Source organism: Anser brachyrhynchus (assembly GCF_964034855.1).
Source record: "Anser brachyrhynchus genome assembly, chromosome: 4".
Lineage (NCBI taxonomy): Eukaryota > Metazoa > Chordata > Aves > Anseriformes > Anatidae > Anser > Anser brachyrhynchus.
Window position 1 is genome coordinate 12,989,558 of NC_137698.1, and position 22,914 is coordinate 13,012,471.

General features: G+C 40.9%; 1 protein-coding gene across 1 annotated transcript in view; it reads right to left on the reverse strand.

Moving 5' to 3' along the window:
- LOC308195067 (uncharacterized protein) overlaps nt 1-22,914 on the reverse strand; it is a 1,623,621-nt gene that overhangs the window by 572,553 nt on the left and 1,028,154 nt on the right. The window lies entirely within an intron of this gene.

The window sequence follows — 22,914 nt, forward strand, 5'->3', positions numbered from 1 at the left end:
ATTTGTGACCTTACATGTGTATCCTATGCGACATGCAGTGGCATGAACTTCCCTGCAGACTTGCAGCAAAATGCTGTATGGTTCTCCCTAGGGTCTTGTAGGCTGCTTGTTACCTCTGGTTTTGCAGTGTGCCTTTCAAATGAGAGAGTGAACATGGCTCTAGTCTTTCCCCCACCCACAGCAGATAGCTTATTGAAGCCATGGGCTGTCAGCCTCAATTATCTTCAATTGATCTTAATAAAGTTTGTAGTTTTCCTAAAAACAACAGAAAAAAAATGCCACTAGGGTCAATTGTCCTTTCTTGAAAATTCATTTCATGGAACTCAATCTCTGGGAGATTTGAGGCACTCCTGGAATTACTGAATAATCAACTCACATCCTCTCTGGGGACTTCACTACTGTGAAATCAAATAATGTTGTAATCTCTATGTGAAAACCAACTTCAGTCAGCACCTTTGATCTCAAAGGTTTGAGAGTGTCACTGAAAGAATTACTTTGAGCCTGATGTCTTCCTATCAAATTGTACCAAGCATTGACTATGATCTCTCCAAAACCTGCAACCCAAGCAAGAAATGGCCTAGGCAAGTGAGATGCTTCCAAAAACCACTCACAAGATGTGTGAGAGGTGCTGGTATTTTAGGAACTGTTGACTTCCTCAAGGAATTTCCGCAGTAGCAGCACTGCATTGTGGTTTAGTAACTAAAGGGATTACCTTTTCCACTGCTGCACGTAACTGTGCTCCTGACTATTTGTGGCCTACAGTAGTCCCATGGCTTTATTTGGAAGAGCTCGCTGGTATCTTTTCAACCAAACAAAACTTTCTACATACAATGGGCTTTCATGGGTCATGCATCATTTTTATTTCCTTTAAAAAAATATCTTGCAGAAAAACAAAATAGGAGGAAGGGGAAAAATGCACTTTCTTATTGCTTTGGTCAGTCTTTTCTGTTTTAAGTTTCATTTTTCATTTGCAACAAAACAGATTGTTTTCTCAGGCATTTTTTTAGGATGAAAAAGTTCCTATGAAAAATAATTGGTGTTTTTCAACTGCCTACATGTGAGAGTCCCATAAACTCTAATCCTGCAGCTGAGGCTATTAACCCATATTTTTGTACCCTAGCAAAGCTGTGCTGAAATCAATGGAGCAGAGCACATTTGACAGCAAGAATGATTATAAGATCAGTAGCCAATTAGGCAAAAAGACAGCTCAAGACTGTTATGATATTGGGAACTAAAGCACTGTCTGCTTAGGTAACAGAGATGAATCACTGAAATAGAATCCACATGGTTCTTTAGAAAGGTACCAAATACCAGTTATAACAAATGTTAGTGGATCGGGGGGAAATGTCTTTTTGATAATGTTTTGTGGTGCTTACTTAAATAAATATATCTAGAGAATAGAAATACACCACTGGTTTTTGTACTCAACTTGATACTGGGGTGAGAAAAATATTTGTTTTTCATCTCTACCATTTTAACTGTGCACTGTAATTGCATCTTGTGCTGTACCAGGGGACGCATTCAGCTTGCCTTGCCAGCTAGCTTCCACCGAAGTTAGGGGAAGTTTTATTTGATTATCATGCTAGATATAGGAGAACATTTTCATATAGTATTTGTGTTTCAGCCACTCCCTTTTAAGTATTTTGCACAAGAGGTTAGTCATAGCGATAATCTGATTTTTATTTTATTATTATTATATTTTCCTGTGGAAAGAAAGGCTAGGCAAACATGCTATTCTTCTATGTTCCCTTACTCCCCAAAACTCTGGACCTTTTAGACCTCTCTGAAGCAGATCTAACACAGGGCATAGTTTTCCAAGCTTTTATTTTTCTGCAGAATCTGCAGAAGGAGGCAACCAGTTTTGCAGGAAATAGCTAAATGAAGGTGATTTGGGAATGAGCTGACACTTTGTCAGTCGTCAGAGCTACAGCACAGAAGTGAGCTGTTAGCAAAAACCTGGCTACAAGAAAAGCCCCAATTGCAACTTGTATTTTCTTGGATCCCAAAGCCTGTCTGCTCTTAGACGCAGAGGTATTAGACCAGGCTTGGGCAACTGCAGTGCTCGCAGGCAGTACAGTGAAAGCTCACAGCATGCAGTCCACAGGAAAATGTGTCACACTGGGTTTTCAGGCTCCCTTGGGCTACAGTTAAAAGAGCAAATACCTTCCAGGCACAGAGAAAAAAGGGACCAAGTTATGAAGCTGAGAAAGTGATTAGTAATTCATTAAAGGGACTCTAAGTATTAAGTCTAAAGAAGTCGTGATCTACTCATCCATACTCCGCGAGTACAAAGAGATAAAATACACCAGATAGTTTATCTCTTGTACAGGATATGCTTTGTTCTAGCTGCTTTTTTTCCTATATAATTTATTTCTCTCTCATTGATTTTCCCTTTCATGCTGTTTCCTTCTTTTTAAGATTATTTCTTTTTTTTCCTTTCTACATTATGTGCATAAAAAAATATAATTAATGAAGATACTGAGATGCTTAAACAGCTCTAAAGACCTTCTAAAGAAGCTGTTTATAATCCTCTGCCTGGGACAAACACTGCTGCTGCGTTCAACAGCTCAGAATACTGTAGCTTTATCTGTCTGCTAAAAAACTTGTAAATCACTACTGTGGGCAGTCTCCACTTTCTAGTAAATCAGGCAAATCTCAAGCCAGATCTCTCAATGAGATTGTCCAGGCACTTTAACTGCCTATACAGCTTCTGTCTTCATCTACTCTGTGGTACGAAACCTTTTCACTGATCACTGCTGTACATGCAGCCTGGAGTTTCACTGAATTATTGGAAGGGAAGAGTGAGGTTTTTGAAGACAAAATTCTCATGCTTATAAATTTTATTGTTGTCATCTTGTTCGTGAGATGTACGCAGGTCTCCTACAATATCTGTGACATCCATATCCTGCCTTATAATCACACTGTGCCACAACCATCACAGTGACTAAAGGGATTACGTTTTTTTTTTTTTTTATGTGGTGAGATCAGAGTAGTTCAGTTCAATGGAAGAAGGATGATGAAGGAGTGTAGTTATACACAGTGATCAGCCTTTGGAGGAGGTCTTTAGAAGAGCCCTCCCCGTGTCCCTGAGGTCTCAAGAAGAAGCATTTCTGAGACATAAGAGAGAGTGGGCACCTGTCTCCTGCTCTCTTTCTGGGAGAGCTCAGCACTGGGTCCTGCTTGTGAAATAGATCTTACCCTGACGAAGAGCCTTCAGGACTGTGAAACGCAGGGGACAGACACAACATGGTCATGAGGCAGCAAGGAGCTGGTTTGATGGTTGCACTGGGATCAGTGGTGTCTGTATCGCACTGTGGGATGGGCAATCATGCTCCAGCCAGGAGGCTCCAAGGGTAGCACACCTCTCTGCATCATCTTCTACACATCCTGCACCTCAGCTCCTCCCACCTATGTGATGCTGCAACTTTGCTGCTGAAAATCACAGAATTTTCTTTGCTGTTTCCATTTTTATCCACCTTCCTGCCACTGCACTGATCTTCAGTGTCTTTGTTTGGCTTTAGAGGGTGTTTTTAATTGCATCTTTTGTTTTCAACAAGGCTGTCATTGTAGTAGAGACAATAATAACCTTTGTGTATCTTCTACCTTGTAATTATTGAAATAAAATTTGGGGCTGACTGTACAAAGAGAGCAAGGTGGTGGCAAAGAGGTGCAGCTGCTGGGCCAGACCTAGATCTTATGGGCCTGTAAGTCCCAGTGGCCTCCAATGAGTCCTGCTGCCTTCCTTCCCCTACATCTGAATCTTCAACAGAGATTAATGTTCATCTTCTGGTCTGTGTCCTGTGCAAACTTTTAGCTCTGTGCTACCTCTTAGCTGTCTGGTTTTAAAGGGCAGTGAGTGATAACACCACATCCTAAACTGCCAGACAAGGGTCTTCCACTGCTACCTGGTACTTTGAAATTATTTTTAGCACTTAAAAAAGTCATTCAGATATAAATATGCAATGAGTCATTGCCCAATTTTAGGAAAATTTTCAGCAGATGGGGTTGGTTGAAATCGCATCCATTTCTTAAACTACCTGCCTCAGTTTTCTCTTCTGTAGCTCCAAACTGGTAAGAGCTTCCTGCCTCTTGTGGCTGCTCTGGAGATTAATTATGTGCTGTCCAGATTATGAGACAATTTGAAGTGTTACTTTCTTTTCTAAGTGCTGCTGTTCTACAACCATAATGTCCCTGGGAAGAGTTTAAGTGGCTCACTACCTTCCTACACTCGTGTTCACCTTTAGTATCTCATTCTTGTCCCAGATGTTACCAGGCAGTTTACAAATGGTTGTCAAAAGCAACTTTTTGAATCTTGCTACTGGTCACAGCAGAGGGAAGGATTGTAGTGAGGGAGAGGGATACCCTAGTGTGCTATCCCATTCAAGCCTCCTTCCCAGTTTTTCAGGCACTTTTGCTGCCTAAACATTAATACATATCTTGTGCATCCAGAATGAACCACATTTTATAACCTCTCTCTAATGAGCACAGCAGAAAAACTTCGAGTTATGTGTGATGAAAATTCAAGGGCAGTTCCTGATGCCCCTGTGTCTGCTGGCAGCAGGCAGGTTTCTCTCTCATCACCACAAGCGTTTCATAAACTTCCCTTTAAAAACAATAATAATAATAATAATAATAAAAGGATGGCAATTACCACGGGGTAGTTTTAATGTGTGCTTTTAGTAACTTCTTTGCAGTGAGGCCAAGCTTGATTATTTTCAGATGCGGGAACACGTTGCCCAGCAGAGGGAGCAGAGTCTGCCTGCTGCCTGCGGACTCTGTGCATTGGCAGAAGCGCTCAGAAAGACTTCCTCAGTCCATATAGCAGGTATGTGTTTATCCACAGTCCCACGTGTGGGTCAGTAGGGGTTGGTGTGCCACTAAGCCCCACAGCCACAGAGCACAGGGATAAAAACAGCCTTCAGCTGACCAGGTACCACACAGGTGCTGCTGATGCATCCAGATAGACACAGCATCACCTGCTGGGGGTGCAGTGCTTAAAATCCATTATTTATACCTGCTTATTTAAAATAGTTACCCCCTGACAAAACTGGGTTTTGTTCACATGGATGGTATCCTGTTTTCCATACACAGCAAACTGTGTGTATAGATTCCTAAGCAGCTAGAGTAAAAGCTTAATTTTGATCTTCACTCTGGACAATTTTCACCTTGTGCTTAGTTCTATGCGTTGTCCAAGGGGTTTGCTGCACCAAGACCCCAGGGCATCTGGTATTTGAAAGCCTTTTCTGCCTGGAGGCTTGGCTGGCTCACTGAAGGGGGAATTGGCACCATGCTAAAATAGAAAACATAAACTTAAGTGGAAAATAAATAAATAAATATCAGTGTCAGAAGATATCTTTTTCTGATTACTAGTAGTGCACACCTGCCTTTGACCTTCTTAGATATGACTATGTGTAAGACCATCTAGGTATTGTTATCTAATTAGTTTGCAAAAGGTTATAAAAGCCATTAGATGCATATTCAGAATATTACTTCATGCATTTGCTAAATAGGAAAACTAAAGATAGCATCAGGTTTTCCTGTAAAGCAGCCTGGCCACATGAATAAATCCCCTCCTGTTACAGTAATGCCAAAATCTTTAGTGCTATTGTATTTACGTAATTCTGTGACTTCAACATGATTTTCTTTGTCTTCTTCCTTTCTTTTTTTTTTTTTTTGGGGGGGGGAAGGATTGAGACAATTGCTTAGACAAAGACCATAATCCTCCCTAAAAAGTATATGCCATAGTGAGCTGAAAAAACTGTTATATATTTTATGCAAAGATATTGAATAAGACAATTTTTTGCTCCTTTACATAATTTTCACAGCATTAATTTACTGAAATAATTTTCACCAAAATGAAATCCACCCCAGAATTTCAGGATTTCACTTATTTGAAGCAGCAAGAAGAGAATAATTACAAAAAAGTCCATCGACTCTTCCCTTTCCTCTGAAAGACAGAAAAATTAAAAGATACAATTAAAAATCCTACCCACAACAAATAAGAAACGAAAGTTTGAAAGCCTCACATTAGGTTCAAGTATCTTTGGATTAGCCCTCAGAGGACAGACTCTGCTCTGATTTGCTCCTTTCTAATTCCAGAGTGATTTGAACAGGAGCTCCTTCATCCTCTACACACTTTAGCAAACAAGCTAATTAATCAACAAAATAACAGTAGGCTTTTGTTACTAATTTGTTTTATTTCAGCATTAATAAGTACACAAGTTGCAAAACACTTGACCAGAATAGTTAATAGAAGAACATATAGGGAAGCTAGACTATGTTTCTATTTATGTTCAACAGTAATAATTAAGGAGCATTTCATATCAGAGGCATGCTTGTAAATGAGTTGCACATGCTGAATCAACTTTTGAAATCAATAGGAACAGAGTATGGAAAAAATCCATGCTATTTCAATTCCAAGAATTACTGAAAAGTTCATCAACCCCTGAAAAAAATTGTTAGCAGAACTGACACGTATTCAAAGTGTATTCTGATTTTAGCTAAGCCTTATCTTCTGGCAAAGAAAGGTTTTGTTGGAAATCTTCTATCTTTCTCTTTGTGTTATTAGCTTTTTCTTCTTCTTTGCTTTTTTAATGCAACAATTTTTTTGACTCACCGTGTTAATCTGAATAGAAATAAGTGTGTATTATTGTTCCGGCAGTCATACTGCCTTCAGTGGCTTTCTTTTAAGTGAAAAGAGTGGCAGTTAGCAATGGGCAGGTTGTGATGGCTTAACTGCCACCGTTACACAGGTACTGAAAGCGAATACACGTGTGCATTTACAGTTCCTTAAAGATGTGTTTATTTGATCCATAATGGATCACTTCAGGTTTTTTGAAAGTGTCTGATGGAAAATACCTTTGTTCCCATGAATAGGAGTGGTTTGCTTTTCTGTTTTGCTTTCCTCCTGCTGATTTTATTTGTAGCCATTTCAAGTCTGGCTCGCTGCAAGTGCAATTTGGGTGCAACACATGCGTGAGTGCCCTTGAATTCTTCAGCGCTGGTATTTTACATGTTTAAAAACTCCACATAACAACTGCCTAGAAAATATACGGTTATTAAAAATAGTCATGTTAAAAAAAAAAAAAAAAAAGAATCACTATAGCAGTCAGAGCCCCAGCCAAAAGCTCAGCCCAAGCGCCGAAGTCATGCGATGATTTATTTGGGTGTGTAACTTCTTATACACCGGCTGACCAGATGGAGACCTCTGTCTCTCCTGAGAATCAGGACGGGGCTGTTCCCATGAGCAGCCTCACCTCCTGCCACAAGCACAAGCCTGGAAATGAAGCCAGCACCGGTCCATGCCTCCAGCACATCCCAGGCCTGTGGCAGACCTTGTCCTGCCCATCCCCACCTTCAGAAATATGTCTTTCTCCACAGCATAAGCACAAGCGATTTTGCAGGGCACGTGCAGTTAAGTGCACGGTGGAGCCCTGTTTTTCATACTCACACTTTTTCGTGCTGCAGGTGGTTTCCTGCCCAGGGTTTCAAGCTGTGCCTGGTGTCAGAGATGCAGCTGATGAAAGCCAGAGAGTTTCGGAATGGGGAGATTTGCTACATGCAAAACACCAACTAAAGAGCTAATTAAGCATCCCTGGGCTCTCCACTCACTTCAGGAGAAGCTGGGCCTCTAGCTGAAATAAGCATGGCCCCTGTGAGTGTGATGTTAGATATTTGCTCTTGGTATAATTAGAAAAACCTCAGGATCAGGAAAACAGCTTTGTGAAAATAAATTGCAAGCCCTATTCTCTTCATGTGAATGCTGAGTGTTTCCTACTGTAATAACACAGAGTACAGACACGAATGCCAAAGTAAGTTGAAGGACGCAAATGGAAATGAAAGACAGGGAGTTACTCAGTGATGAGAACTGGTTTCTGAAGCCCACGCACTAAGCACTGGAAACAGTGTGAAACTTCAAAGTCTGAAACAAGAATATAGTGTGGAAGAAGGCGCTGGGGGAGGAAAACAGCACATCACATAGTTTTGCTTTATCTGGCACTCAGATGTCTGCACACAAATTCTTCTTATCAAGCCATAAATAAAGAAATTACAGGTAATATGGCGAAAGCAATGAAATGGGGAAAAGACTTAAAACTTATTTTCTTTATGGGGATCATCCCTTTGGGATGTGGTGGGGCAGTCTGTCTCACACACGCATGCATGCATACCCTCTGTAGTGCACCTGGGAAAAGCACTCAGGTGAGGCAGAGGAGCGGCTGGGAGTGGAGCAAAGACAGTGCTCCTCTGCACACCCACCACCCAGAGGGGAAACCCCTCAGCCCTGGTGCCCACAAGGGAAACACCCCAGTAGTGCTACGGAGGCAAAATCTGGGGGCTCCTCTTTCTCTGAGCTGGTACGGCTCTTCTTTGTTAAGCACAGACAGGTTCAAAGCCATGATGTCAAGCCTGACAGTGACATCCTGTGAAAAAGGGTCAGGCAAGCAAATCATGAAAATTGCTCCTTTTTTTTTCCTTCCTCATCTAGTTCTAAATCTGTTTCACTTTTATGGAGGGGAATAGATACCAAAATACAGGTGTGTGATGCCTTGTGTCGTGGACATAATGACTCCTTCATTTTCCCCATTTTCACTTCATCTAAGCTCCATAAAGAGGCTGGGAATCATTACTTTAACGGTGTGATGACAGTTTAATTAGATCAAGATTTCAGCGGAAGGGGGAGCACTGAGATCAGAGGCAGTTGTGGATTAGAGTCAGGACATTTGCTGTTTAGCCTCCTTCCAGTCCACCTACACAGGGGCAGCTGCTTATACGGGCATCTGATTTTCCTTGCAGGTACTGCATCCCTTCCAAGGGCTGGTAATTGATCATATGGTGGGGTTACAGCATCAGTTGTTTTTTCCTCACTTTCCACATCTGATGTTTGTAATATCAAGGTTTGTACTCAGCACTGTCTGAATAAACAGCCCAAAATAATAATAATGGAAAAGCTAGAGAATTGGGCCCATGTGAACCTAATGAGGTTCAACAAGTCCAAGTGCAGGGTGTTGCACATGGGCCAGAGCAATCCCGGACATGAGCACAGACTGGGTGAAGAACTCGTTGAGAGCAGCCCTGCAGAGAAGGACTTGGGGGTTCTGGTGGACAAAAAGTTCAACACAAGCCAGCAGTGTGTGCCTGCAACCCAAAAGGCCAGCTGCATCCTGGGCTGCATCACCAGAGGAGTGGCCAGCAGGTGGAGGGAGATGATCGTCCTCTACTCTCTCTGCCCTTTTGAGACCCCACTTGGAGTGCTGCATCCAGGTATGGGGCCCCCAGCACAAGAAGGGTGTGGGGCTGTTAGAACAGGTCCAAAGGAGCTCTACAAAGATGATCCAGGGGCTGGAGCACCTCTCCTGTGAAGAAAGGCTGAGAGAGCTGGGGCCATTTGGCCTAAAGGAGAGAAGTCTCCAGGGTGACCAGATCGCAGCTTTTCAGTACTTAAAGGGAGCTTATAAAAAAGATGGAGAAGGACTATTTGCTCAATCAGATAATGACAGGAAAAGGAGGAATGGTTTTAAACTAAAAGAGGGTTTAAGGTTTAGATTAGATATTAGGAGGAAATTCTTCACTCAGAGGGTGGTGAGGCACTGGAACAGGTTGCCCAGAGAAGCTGTGGATGCCCCATCCCTGGAGGTGTTCAAGGACAGGTTAGATGAGGCCCTGAGCAACCTGATGTAGTGGGTGGTGTCCTTGCCTATGGCAGGGGGGTTGGAACTGGATGATCTTTAAGGTCCCTTCCAACTCAAGCCATTCTATGATGCTATGATCCTAGCCCCACCAAAATTAACAGCAAAATTCCCGTTGACTTCAGGAAAAGGCAAGCTGTTATCCTCAACTTCCCATTTAATAAAACAACAACAAACGTACAAACAAAAAACACTCTCCTTAAATTAAAGGCACTCTATTTAAAGAATATTTTTTTTCTGAATGAGATGCCTTCCACTTGCAAAGTCTGTGAGTATTTAAATTGAGAGTCACAGCCTTTCTTATGAAAGAGATCCACAATGGCTGTACAACAGCTCTGCAGAGTATGGTGGAGGGAAGTTAAGCTAATTGCTGTAAATAATGGCAGGGAAAATATATTCCCGTACATTGATCCCCATTCTTCCACACATCTCAGATTTTAATTACTACTGAGAAATAAACAAAAACTCACACTTGTTTTTCTGCACTAATTTATGTATGAAGGTACACAGGATGCAGCGTGCACGCTCAGGAATCCCACATGGGAGATATTTTGTAGATCTTTTCCCAACATCTTACTAGAAAAAGTGAGTTCTCAGCTGGCTATTTAGTAATCTCCTTTAATAAAATATGTATTTGCTTACCCTATACCTTATTTACTATTTGTTATGATTCACATAGTGCATTAATTTTGCAGTATTTTCCATTCCCTTGCATTTATTTTCTAACATTCTGATATACATACGTTAAGACTTTTTTAAGGTTTGGAATTTAGAGAAAAAACACTTTTTTTTCTTATGCCATCATCCTCTGCCTTATGTATCCAATGCAAACTTTTCTCCCTGTTAAGCTCTATCTGTTAAGCACAGACGTTGGCTAAAACCTTGCTTTAACTCATGTTAGAGAAGAAATGCAGTACAAGGAAACTTTCTCACCTTCAGTACTTCCAGTCTTTTATGTTTAGGTTCCCTTTCACCTTAGCCTTGGCTTGCCTGACTTTTAATGCATTGACTCTCACTGTATCAGCATCAAGCAGAGAAGAGTGATATGTCCTATATTCCAGAAGGATGGCCAAGGACAGTTTGTGGAATATTAAAGAATTAAACATAAGTCTTTCACCCACCAACCAACCACCTCCAACACCAGACCCCACCAAACAATTCAGCTGGCTGCCATGAGGGCCCTGCCTGGTTCTTACACAGCCAGGATATCTCCAAGACATCTCCTGTCTGAGCAATGCCTGACTATGTACCTGGGTCCTCCTACTCTCCCCATTAGGTATGCTGTTAACCATTTGAAAAATTAGATACCTGAAGAAATGGGGGTGATCTATGATACAAGTTGGATATTGTTTCAACAGGGAACAGTTGGACGCTCATGTAATTATCAGGGTAAGCAAGACTGTCCTTGTTATTCCATAGAGGTGGTAAGGGTATCTGGGTTACGTTTTGTTCTTCTCTGAGAAAAGATGAAGTTAACTGAATTAACTCTTCTATGTCACATTAATATTGCTAGAGCTGAAAGGAGAATGTGGCCTCTTAAGCTTGTATAATAATCGCTGGGTTTTGTTTAAATGCAGAGGTCTTGTTTTTACAAAATTTCCTAGAAAAAAAAAACACAAACCAAACAAACAAACAAAAAAGTGTTGTTTCATCTTTAACAGCACCTATCTTTTAAACTCCAATAAGCATGGCATGAAGTAGAGTATTATAGAGGGTTACTATCATGAGTGCTGTGGGGACATTGAACATCAGCTAGTTTGCATTTTGCCACTGCAAGTTACCCAAATAAGCTTCCCTGTAACTGAGCTAATGATAAATCTGCAACTCTGAAAGAACATCTTTCTATCTTTAGGTTTTAGTTATGCTTTTCTTTTGTGTGTATAATCTATTTATAGAGCTCTGCTGTTGAACTTGAATGTCAAATAGAAAAGCATCCTTGCTTAAGTTGTCTATAGATATCTTCTGGAAGAGCTTAAGGGGTTCCACTGGCAAGGTTTGAAGCCCTCAGTGTCCCAGTGTCCTGCTTTTTTTTTTTTTTTTTTTGGTCTGATGGCGTATATAAACATCTAACCCTCTTGCTGGGGTATCACACGGCAACAGGTTGTGTAGGCTGATCACTCTCTCAGCAAATGCGTAGTTTCTTTTAAGAGTTTTGATTTTCCTGTTTTTCTGACTCTTTGAAGAGTTTTGGAGCTTGAGCTGGAAGCAGGAAAGAGTAGACAGAAATACGCCTCCATAAAATAAATCATTTTAACCTCCCAGCACTCCTTTCTGTATCTTTTGAAGCAGAGAGTGGCAAGGACAGTAATAAGACATCCAATACAATTTAATGCAAATTGCGTAGGGCATAATTATTGCTTTTTCATCCTTCTTGTGATTTGGTCATATGGTATTAGTGAACACTCCCATACTTCAGGGTGGAATTGTGGCTGTATTTCAGGGTATTGCCTTCACCAACGTCCAGCAACATCAAGGTTGTCACAGGTCTTCTCACTCCCTCTTGGACACCCAGGACTGGAAGGGTTTCCTGGAGCAGTTCCCTTAACTGAGCAGCCAAATCAAGGGTCATATCATCCCCATTGATCGGTTCAAACTGCTGATTTTGGTTTTAGAAAACATTCATGGAAATGAAAAATTATATTTATGCAAAGAGGTTATGAAAATAAATCTGTTTTCTGATAAGCAGTGAGAAGAAAACTCTTAATAGGCCTAGAGCAAAACAAATTTTCTTTAAATTTTAAGAGAATATTTAAGAGGAGAAAACTGCAGCCTACACTGAGCCTCATTTGACACTGGAAATATGAACATTGGTCATAACTCTGATAGCAGAAGAGTAGTATATTTAAATTCATTTGGGTAACCAAACAAAATTTTCTAAATATAAGCAGAAAATTGCAAAATAAATACGTTCAATTTAACTTTAAATTATCAGCTAGTGGCCTTATTTACAGCTGATTCTCTGTTTTAATCTATTGTCAGTCATTTGAAATCCATAGAGCTCATTGATCTCCATTCTACAGGAATTTATGTTATTTTGATATTTGTTCTCATTTTGGGGAGTGAACCTAAAAATAAGATTTTTTTTCCAATATAAACTTTAGAGCTACTTTATTTGAGATCAGATATCATTTGAAACTTTGATTTGGTAGCACCTGGAATGTTTCTATCAATTCTTACTTTTTTTTTTTAATGTTTCATATGTAAAATAATTTCCAGGGAAGGCTCCATTCCAGTGATGTTGAAACGAAATAGGAATTTGTCAAACAAGAATCATTGTTGGAATGATGCAGCTTTAAAAAAAAGCCCCAAAAGTCACAAATCAGCCCCCAAAATGGTATGCTGGCTTTATCAAAAACAGTAGGGAATATGCAATCCAAAAAACATTTTACCCAGTTTCAAAAGGACAAAAACGTCTACTTATGAAATTGTGCAAGAAGCTAAACAGGCTGGTGCCACCATCTGTTGGGTAGTATTACACTAAGAGTTTGTTTTTATTATTTTTTTCAGCTCATCCTATACATCTCAGGTCCTGCAAATACTAAATGACTTGTAAGTACTTTTATTGATATGGCACTTAAGTCTTTGCAGGGTTGGGGGCTGTAAGAACCTATGTTACCCCTCCAGGATGCCCAGCACAGGGAAAGGCATGACGGCAAAGTTTACCTTGGGAAAAGATTACAGTAAAAGTGGGGTTTTCATTGTGTGTCACCCATTTCCACATCCTATTTCATGGGATGCTTGCAAAGCCAGGCCAAGTTTCTTATGCTTATGCATTGTCAATAGAAATAGTGGTTTTACAAGACAAATATTGCCTGACTTACCGCAGTAGGAATATACAGGTATAAAGGAGAAGATAAGTAGAACACACTAATAAAGTTTCAAGCCAAACAACAGTTTCAACACCAGTTGAAACAAAAGGCTAGCAGACTTTTGTACCACATTTAAGCACAAAACAGAGTCCTCTGGTCAGCAGTGAAAGTTCACTGAAGCTATGTTAATTCTCCCACCAAAAGTGCCAACTCCTGGTAAGGAAATAAAACATTGCATTTCTTGTTGTTTGTATTCAGAATTCACCAGGCTTAAACTTTCTGAGGAAGTTCTAGGATCAGAGGACAGAGAAAGCAGTAGGATTAAATAGACATGAAAAGTCAAGTTAAAATTGGGGTACTCAAAATAGCAGTACCCCTGGGTGATACCAGAGCCTTAACTCTTCATCTGCTTTCTGATATGACTTAAATTATCAGCAGAACTCACTCTGTTATTTAAATTCAAGCAGCATGGCTAGTGCCCTCCAGCCTTACAAGAGGTCATGTATTGAAATGCTTAGACGGTCTTAGGTTACCAACTCTAGACCAAGGAAATAAAACTCCTGTCTAGAAATGTGTCTCTCAGGCATTTTGTTACAACAACCTTGTTTGTTTGTTTGTCTGAACTGCTTCACATCTAAACGGAAAGGAGGACATAACCTTTCAGCAGAGATGTGGAGAAACGTATCAGGAACATTTCCTAGTGTTTTCAGGTCAAGTGGAAACCAGAAGTCAGATGTGACCCCTAGCCCCACACACCTGTGTGTCCGTCACCATCTCCTCCCTTTGGTCCAGGCTCTCATCAAAGAGAAAGGGAGAGTTCATCCAGCTGTTAATGCTCTGCACTGAAGTTAAGCTGGCAATACTGTGTAGATGTTATTTCAACTGTTTGGTTTGTGTGATTAAACATACTCTTTAATGTGCACAGTCTGAGCAGTTGGATTGATTTAATATCAGCGCAGGAACCTTAGCTTTCAGTTTTCATGAATTATGTGTGTTTGAATTCTGAACCTTAAAGCTGCTCTAATGTAGCCATTTGCATTTAATGACACAGCTAAGCTGAATAGGCCTGCCACCTCCTAAACTCTTAAAAGTTTTGGCTCTATCAAAACATCTTGCTGAAAATAAGAACAACATCTGATAGGTTTTCTGCCTGAAATGTTTCAGATTTCATGATAAAAAAAAAGAAACACAGCATCAACAAGGTCTTTTGGATCTTGCGACATAGTTTTATGACCATTTTCATCATATGTTATGCTCCTTATATCTGGAGTCTAATAAGAATTAAATAAAAAAATATTTAAAATTCACACGGAAATATAACTACGGAAGGATGCATGACAGAGTCACCAAAGAAATAACAGAATATTTGTCTCTGACTCTTTAAATGTTTTAAAAATAAAGAGATTAATGAAATTATGTAGACAGAGCTGAAAGAAGATATCAGAAGCATTCAAAACAGCCTTGCTCTGACAACATGGTACAGTTGAAGTTACCCTAGACTTTGAGTGACAGACTCTAACTGCCTTCCTGCTGCTGAGTTGTGCCCTACTCCATCAGCAGGCCCATTGCTTTCGTCAGAGCTGCTGTGGAGTACTGTTTTGTTGCTGAAGGTTTTACTGCATTCAAGGAGAAGGTTCATTAGTGGGGAGGCTCACACCATGGTATTCAAGGCTTGTGACACCACGGTGTTTACTCTGCCAAATAGCCTCAGGGGAGTGCTCATGCAATTGCTATAGAAACTGGGCTCTTGGGGTGGGAAGAGGGTCATCTCCAAGGAGTGATGTAGAAATCGCATTTAAGTAGACTCCTTAAGAGTGTGCTCCAGATTGCTGTTTGGAAATAGGTCTTTCTCTCTCATAGCTGCAGACAAAATCAAGATAGCTGCAGACAGAATCAAGGAAGCCTAGTCTCCTAGCCTGTAATTCTTTAAACAAAAAATTTGGTTCAATTTATTAACAGTACTTCCATTTCCCCCTAAAATTTTGATCTAAGCATTTCTGACTTTATCTCAGACTGCTCTGGTCTTATCTTTAGACTGTAACAACAAGTCTTTCTTATTAAAAACAAAACAAACAACACCACCAACAAAAACTAGTAGAATGTGCATTCCAAAACTGACTGTTTTTAAAACTGGCTTTGCATTTTGCTAAAATTAAAAAATAAAAATAAAAAATCTTTTTCACATGAAAATTCCTCTCAGAGTTCAAAAATGCATTGACTATAGTTCTGTTTTTTTGACATGCACTTATAATAAGTTATCTTATTATGAACTTGTGTGTGAGGCCTACTGATCAAGGGGAGCCTGTTGGTGCTTCTTGCTTCAACTACAAGAGCATTAAGCTCGCACTCTCTCATCCTGATGGGGGACTTCAGCCACCTGGTTGTCTGCTGGAAAAGCCACACAGCAGGCTGTAAGCAGTCCAGGAGACTCCCAGAGTGCGTTGAGGATAACTTCCTAGTCCAGGTATTAGACAAACCAACCAGAGGAGAAGCATGGCTTGACCTGGTGCTCACCTATGCAGAAAAGTTCATTGAAGAGGTCAAAACTGGAGGCAGTCTGGGCTGCTGTGACTACGCCCTGGTTGAGTTTGTGATCTTGAGGATTATGGACTTGGTGAAGAGCAAAGTCAGGACCCTGAATTTCTGAAGAGTGATCTTCCAGCTGTTTAAAGACCTAATAGATGTCCTGGAACACAGTCCTTAGGGACAAAGGAGCTGAACAGAGCTGGCAACTCTTTAAGGATGTTTTTCTTAGAGCACAAGAACTCTCCATCTGCCTGTGTAAGAAAATGAGCAGGGAGGGCAGAAAACTGGGATGGCTGTGCAATGACCTGCTGGTCAGACTGAGGTGCAGGAAGGAAATGCACAGGCCATGGCATGAGGCAGGGACATATGGCCTGGGAAAAGTACAGGGATGCTGTCTGGATGTGCAGGGATGGGATCAGGAAAGCCAAGGCACAGATGGAACTGAGCTTGGCAAGGAACACAAAAATAACAAGAAAGAATTCTATAGGTACATTGGTCAGAAAAGAAAGTCATAGGAGTGCATACCTCTTCTGATAAACAAGAAGGATGAACTGATAATGACAGATGTGGAGAAGGCTGAGGTACTCAACAACTCAGGAACATGTTGCCCAGAGAAGCTTTGGATGTCCCATCCCTGGAGGTGTTCAAGACCAGGTTGGTTGAGGCCCTGAGCAACCTGATCTAGTGGGTGGCATCCCTGCCCATGGCAGCAGGGTTGGAACTAGATGGTGTTTTAGGTCCCTTCCAACCCAAGCTGTTCTATGATTCTGTGATTCTGATTCTTATTACATGCAAAATTAGTTGCTTTTTAACTTCCATGGAGCCAGATGGGATCCACTCAAGGGTGCTGAGGGAGTTGGGGGATATGATTGCTGGAGACTTGCTAATGTGACACCCATCTATAAGAAGGGTCATAAGGAGGACACAGGGAACTACAGGCTTGTCAGCCTGACCTTGGTACCAGGAAAGGTGATGGAACAGGTCATCTTGAATGCAATCACGCAATGTATGTGGGACAACTTGGGGATCAGGCCCAGTCAACATGGGTTCAATAAAAGCAAGTCCTGCCCAACCAACCTCATCTCCTTCTATGACCAGGTGACCCACCTGGTTGATGAGGGAAAGCCTGTTGATGTAGTCTGCCTAGACTTCAGCAAGGCCTTTGACACGGTCTCCCACAGTATTCTCATGGAGAAGCTGGCAGCCCATGGCTTGGACAGGCACACTCTTTGCCGGGTTAAAAACTGGCTGGATGGCCAGGCCCAGAGAGTGGTGGTGGACGGAGTGAAATCCACCTGGCGACTGGTCACCAGTGGTGTTCACCAGCGGTCAGTGTTGGGGCCCATCCTCTTTAAGATATTTATTGATGATTTGGATGAGGGAATTGAGAGCACTCTTAGTATGTTTACAGACGACACCAAGCTGGGGGGAAGTGTTGATCTGCCGGAGGGTAGGAAGGCCCTGCAGAGGAACCTGAACAGTATGGCTCGATGGGCAGAGGCCAGTGGGATGAGGTTCAACAAGGCCAAGTGCCGGGTCCTGCACTTTGGCCACAACAACCCCATGCGGTGCTACAGGCTTGGGGTACAGTGGCTGGAAGGCTGTGCAGAGGAAAAGGATCTCTGGGTGCACACTGATGCTCACCTGAACATGAGCCAGCAGTGTGCCCAGGTGGCCAAGAAGGCCAACGGCATCCTGGCTTGTGTCAGGAATAGTGCAGCCAGCAGGAGCAGGGAGGTGATCATCCCCCTGTACTCTGCTCTGGTGAGGCCGCACCTTGAGCGCTGTGTTCAGCTTTGGGCCCCTCACTACAAGAAGGACATCGAGGCCCCGGAGCATGTCCAGAGAAGGGCTACGAAGCTCGTGAAGTGCCTGGAGCACAAGTCCTGTGAGGAGTGGCTGAGGGAACTGGGGTTGTTTGGTCTGGAGAAGAGGAGGCTCAGGGGAGACCTCATTGCTCTCTGCAACTACCTGAAAGGAAGGTGTGGGGAGCTGGGGGTCGGCCTCTGCTCACAGGTAACTAGAGGGAATGGCCTCACATTGCCCCAGGGGAGGTTCAGGTTGGAAATGAGGAGACATTTCTTCTCAGAAAGAATGGTTAGGCATTGGAACAGGTTGCCCAGGGAAGTGGTGGCATCACCGTCCCTGGGGGTGTTTAAGGAAAGGTTGGACGTGGTGCTTAGGGACATGGTTTAGTGGGTGACAGTGGTAGTAAGTGGGTGGTTGGACCAGATGATCTTGAAGGTCTTTTCCAACCTTAATGCTTCTATGATTCTATGATTCATAACCTCCTAAAACATCTAAATTTTTCACAACAAAGAGAGAGACATAAAGGTCTACAATGGAAGAAGAAAAATACAACTCCAGAAGGAATATCAAATCTTTCACCTTGAGGGTTAAGTACGGACATAAAAAACAATACAATTAAAATTGAAAACAAGGGTGTGCTAAATTGCCAGACTGTAATAAATTCATTATGCATGGATACAGGAAAGCAAAACAATTCATAATAAATACATATGCTTCTTAAGTACAATTGTTTGTAAAAATAATTAAAGTAGAATCTGAGTCCCAGAAAAGTGTTCTCAGTAGCCTGGTGGGTTTAGCAGTGCAGAAGTACCGGCACCACATGGGGAGGTAGGAGATGTACATACATAACAGGATAACGACCTCTTATAAAATGTAAGCCTTCTGTCTAAAAAATAGGAAATAAAAGTGGGAAAAGGATGGTTCTCATCATTAAACTTCAAAGACTGTACCTTGTGTTTCTGTGATTTCAGAGATTATTTAAATACTAATTACACCATAGATTTTAGTTCCCCTCTTGTACTAACATGATGCAACAACTGCAGTTAGGTATTCCAAAAACCTGATTTCCCTATTTAAGCATCTAAAAGTGTTCTCGTTTTCAAGACAGTTTATCCCTGGCAGTTCCAACAATGGCAAGGGTAAAAAGGCAGAGCCATTTTGTTCCAGAAGCCAGTTTCCTTTGTGCCTTGGCTACGTAGCCCAATATCTAGTAGGAGAGCTGGTCACCTAAAAGGACCAGCTCAGACCTGCCTGTGGAATTTCCTATATTAATGTAAATTAGGATTTTTAAAGTATGAGGTATAAGGCTTTCTTTAAATGATCATTGTTGTGTTTCCTTTCCTTTCCACAGTTTCAGGAACTTGTTCCCCCAACATTTGGGGGACTATAGTAATTATTTGAGTAAGAAGAACTTGGTATGAGAAAGACCAAAAAAAAAAAGAGTTCAGAGAAAAATAAATAAATAGATAAATACAAAAGCAAATACAATTGCAAGTACAAATACAATTACAAATACAAATACAATACAAATACAAATAAAGCCAAACCAAAATAAATAAGTTAAAATTAAAAGCAACCAAAATGGCAGTGAACCCATGGGCCAGGTGCATTACTGAAAATGACAACTACCTGCAGTCTTTTCACCAGAAGGCTTTGCTAAGAATAGTGCATGAAGTATTTGCATGCAGACACTGTCAGAGGGCAGGCTTACACAATGATTGGGGTTGTGCAAAGGAACTGATTCATCAGGATCCAATGGACTTTTAAGGATAAAATCTAGAACTAGTGCCATTATTTCAGAGTACATTTCTCTCTCAGAGTCAAGATTCCCAGGAGCTATGAAAGGCAATCACACAGTTCTCAAGTGATTGGAAATGGCATTAGAATGTAAAATGAAAAAAACTTAATCCCCACCACTCTTTTTTTCCATAACTTTCTCCTGCCTGGACAAATGTTCCTTGTCATTTTCTTGAAAAATACATGGACATAATACTATTTTCACTGCTAATTGGTGGTGTTGTTTTCTATCATTTAAAGGCAAAAATGGGAACAAAAAACTTTAAAGAAAATGTAAGAAATTTGCTGGCCAATTTGAGTGGAGAGGTATTCTGAAAACCGGGAAACCAACTCAAAGAAAATATTCTCATGTAGTGGATGGTAAACAGCAGTGTTTAAGGATTATCATATCCTCTGAAAGTGCTGACACAAAGCATGGGACAAACAGGCCTCTGGATCTCAGTGAATGGACTTCCAAAATCCTTCACTGCTTATAGCAAGGAATGACCCAAAGAGCAAGGAAGAAAACTGACTCCAGATCACAAAGCACAAATCAGTCTGGTCCCATATCTCTTGTAGATTTTTTTCTGCTGGATACAACTACCTTACCTAGGCTACCTAAAGAGTAGTGCCTAGCTTGATAAAATACATCTCTTGAGCTATGGAGTTGGTTCTGTAAAATTCTGCTTGTCTTGTTTTTTCTCTATTCTCAGTCAAGCAAGCTCAGATTACCTCTGATTTCAGAAAAGAAAAGAACTAGGCCAAAAACTATTGTGACACAGGTTCCCTGGTTATCATTATAAATCTGAGGGTATAGCAATCATCTCTCATTAATTTTTCAGTTTATCATTTTTACAGACCACTTCTTGTTGATCTGATTCCCCATAAAAGGCAAGCATTCACTTCATTTTGAAGAGAACAAACTGAATACCACATGGACCCGTATTTGCCATAGTTTTTTGCTGTTCTACCTGTTTTGCAACTCCCGCCTCATTTCACAGGTTAGTTCGTCATGACACAAAGAAATAGCCTTGTACACAGGCTGACAATAATTATATGGAGCGTATATTTTGTCTGCAGTAACCAGAAGTCATTAATGTTGGCAGGCTATGTCAAATAACTTGGTCTCCCTCTGATCCTTAGAAGGCAGATATTGAAATTTTGGAAAACCACCCTACTCTCATAGTGCTAACCATCAAATTTCTCCTGTGAAAGCCAGGGAATGGGTGGCATTCAGATTTAATTTCCCTGTCTGAGAAACTATGTCTCCTTCTAGGTGCTGTGCCAGTATTGCATAAGTACAGAGGAGGTGGAAAGTTTGCAGGATTACCTGAGAATAAAGAAATAAAGAGTTATGTGCACAAGGAAAAAAAATAATATAATGCTAATAAGCAAAAATGGTATTGCATAAAACAAGCCAGGCATCCTTATAAGAAAAATACGTGTCATATAATACACATATAGATTAAAAAATATAATAAAGATGTAATTCCTGGTAGATATAATTTCTATGCTAACCCAAGCCTGCTCTTTCCCCTGTCATCATAACAGAGATGATTTTTCTCACCCAGAATGAATCACTTCTGCTGCAAGCCTGTGGCAACAAGCATGCCTCTCCAAAAAGGGGAAAAAAAAAAAAAAGATTTGAAAAAGGGCAATCTTTCCAACAGCAAAACAAGTTGAAACCTGAATTCCTGACTTAGGGCATAATGAGGCAGTGCTCCCATTTTCTGACTGCCATGGGAATGACACACATATAAAGGCTAGATATACAACCCAACCTGAATAAACCTTATAGATAAGGAATAATATGTTGTAAAAAGTGATTGATCACAAAATGGTAAAACAGGCAGGTGTTATCACAGATTTTTCACAAGGGAAACCTGTTTCTTTACGTTAGTCTCCCACAGAAATATATTGTGTCAAGTGTGTTAATATAGGTATGCTTATGGATACATTTATAATGGCTCGTGCCTTTAGGTGTCTTTATTTGGATGAATTAATCTTTTGCTGTTAGGTTAACTCCTGAAATATTTTTCTTTCTGTTTATTTTTAGAAAGTCCTTAAATTAGAACAGCCTGAAGTGAAAGTTTTTTTTTAATTGTTTTGTTTTGTTTTTGTTTTTTTTGTCTGTTTTGGCCCATAAATAATTTATTCACAGAAAAATGTATCTTCCATCAACCCAAAGCTACTTGTGAATCTAGGTAAATTCAGTGGAAAGAGACAATTGAATATAAAGTGGAAAAACTTAAGTGAAAGCTAGAAAACTAGAAGAAGGTGTTGAAGACATCCTTTGCAGCCCATTTCTCAGAGAGTCCATTGTTTTGGTCAAGCCACCATGCAAAATATTTACCAATACATAAGAATATAGGAACCACATTGCAGAATGACTATGGTATAGAAGGACCAGAGTATAAGAAAATGCCTTGCTGGGTCTGGACATTCTTCCAGTACACCCCGCTATGAAGTATGCATAGGGCAAACATGATGTGGTGCTTCCCTAGAGTGCTCTCCCAGGCTCTGCAGGGTGAATTCCTAGAGCTGGGGTGGGTGACTTGGCATCTAATAACTCTCAAAGCAGTTATTTTCTTTGAATGTGCCCTGTTGTTTTTTGTTATCTACATAAGGTTGCAGCAGCTATGACAGTTTGTGGCCATGAGTTCCCCAATCTAATGATGCAAGCCATGAAGGAGCACATGTTTTGATCCTGGCCCTGCCTGGTTTCAGTTTGCCTTTTAGTTCCCAAACTGGAAGAGATGGGACATCAATCCCTGTTCAATATGCTTTTTTTTTTTTTTTTTTTCCCAGTTGCATCCAGGCTCAAACCACAGAAGGACACCCAAGTCTTATCTGCAGCACTTTCATTTTCCAGCACTATCCTCATATGAGCATCTAAGATGGTTAAATCTAAAAGCCACTGGCATAGCAACTTAGTCTTTTATGCCAGTGCTTAGTTAGCTGCCTGCATCTGACAGCCCTTTGGTGTGACAATGGATGCTATAGCCTAGAGAGCACTTTGAAAATCTGGGCCCAGTTACAAGTGCTGTGTTCTTTTTAAAACCTGCCCTGATGTGTACTGTGAGTTTTGCATCCCTGTCAGGTTTTGGTTTCTCTCCTTGGTCCCCTGTGTTAACAGGCCAACCTAAGATTTTGCCGTTTGTCTAGCTGAGCTGACAGTGGGAGGGTTTTGTCACAACCATTCACAGAGGCTGTTTGGGATTTAATGGCTTCTAGCAGGGAACTGAAGCAAAATGTCCTATTGTACCAATAATTTCAACTCAGCTGTGACAATTTGCACAAGCCAAGGA